This window comes from Halyomorpha halys, unplaced genomic scaffold, assembly GCF_000696795.3.
Source record: "Halyomorpha halys isolate HHAL.00 unplaced genomic scaffold, Hhal_1.1 Scaffold107.1, whole genome shotgun sequence".
NCBI classification, from domain to species: domain Eukaryota; kingdom Metazoa; phylum Arthropoda; class Insecta; order Hemiptera; family Pentatomidae; genus Halyomorpha; species Halyomorpha halys.
This window is the reverse complement of record NW_027112128.1, coordinates 823,278-824,723: the sequence shown is the minus strand read 5'-3', so window position 1 is coordinate 824,723 and position 1,446 is coordinate 823,278.

The following is a 1,446-nucleotide window of genomic DNA, read 5'->3' as shown; positions in this document are numbered from 1 at the left end:
AGTAAAAATGAAGACGAACATGTTCAACATCTACTCAGCGTATTCCAGAGAATCAGGCAATTTGGGCTCCAATTATCGGCAGATAAATCATCGTTGGGGCAGGAGCAAATTAATTTTTTGGGCCACACGATTTACAGGGAAGGAGGTAAACCCGACGCAGAGAAAGTCACAGCTATACGGAAGATGACCGTGATGCCTAGAGATGTGAAGGGAGTTCGGAGGTTGCTGGGAACATTAAATTATTACCGGAGATTTGTTCCAGAAATGGCTGAGTACCTCGTCCCACTCAACAACCTTCTGAAGAAAGGCAGGAAGGTGATCATCACTCCGCTGGTGGAAGACAATATAAGGCGGTGCATGGAGAAGCTGCAGCAGGAGCCGGTGCTTGCTTTCCCAGACTTCACTCGGCAATTCGCAATCACAACTGATGCGAGTGAGTATGCATTGGGAGCGGTGTTGTCTCAGGATGGTAAAGGGGGAGATCGCCCGTGGCACATGCCAGTAGGCACCTAACAGAGACGGAGACCAGATAAAGCGCACTGGAATGAAAGCTCTTGGGAATAGTGTGTGCTGTTGACCACTTTAGGTCCTATTTATTTGGCAGAAGGTTTAGGATACACATAGGCCGCTTCAATGGGTGGGGAAGTTGAAGGAATCTTCGGCTAGGATTACGCGTTGGAAGGAGCTCCTGGCACAATATAACTTAGAAATAATCTATAAGCCAGGAAAAGATAATGTCGTAGCCGATTGGTTGTCTCGAGCAATGCAGTGGAAGAGGAGGCCGGAGAACTGTTTAGACAATTCCTGCGGGAGTGGGCACCGGGAGAGGAAGAAGAACAGAATGTAGCAGAGGAAGAGGATACGGAGGAATTTTCGTCAAACGGGAGTTCGGATGAAGGGAGACCAGCAGATATGGAGGAACTGGAGGACATAATAAACGACAAGAGGCGGCAGATTGTATGGAAGACGAGGACCACTGGATTGCTCAAAGTTGAGTACAGCAATTATAGGAGGAGCAATATCACGACGATTTGGTCACAGCCAGGCGTGAAGAATGACCAGATCTGTAGAGCTTTGAATAATGCCTCTAAGCCTGGAAAAAAGTGTCACCTGTACGTGGGAAATGAAACTGTTTGGGAGAAAATTAAGCGGCTATGGTGCGATGAGCGCATAGGAATGGACAGGACATGATCAGGATGCAAGCTGATGGTGGAAACCGTTCAGGAAGACGAACGCCAGAGAGAAGTGATTGTCGCGTATCATCAGGGCAAAACCAATCATCGCGGAATCTTGGAGACTCTGCAAGCATTGAAAAGTATCGTCTTTTGGTGGGGGATAAAGAAGATTATCACAGAAGTTAGGAAACTGCGAAGTTTGTCAACTTACAAAGTATGACAGACATCCACCAAAAGGCAGACAAGAAGAGACACCTACCGCAGATGCACC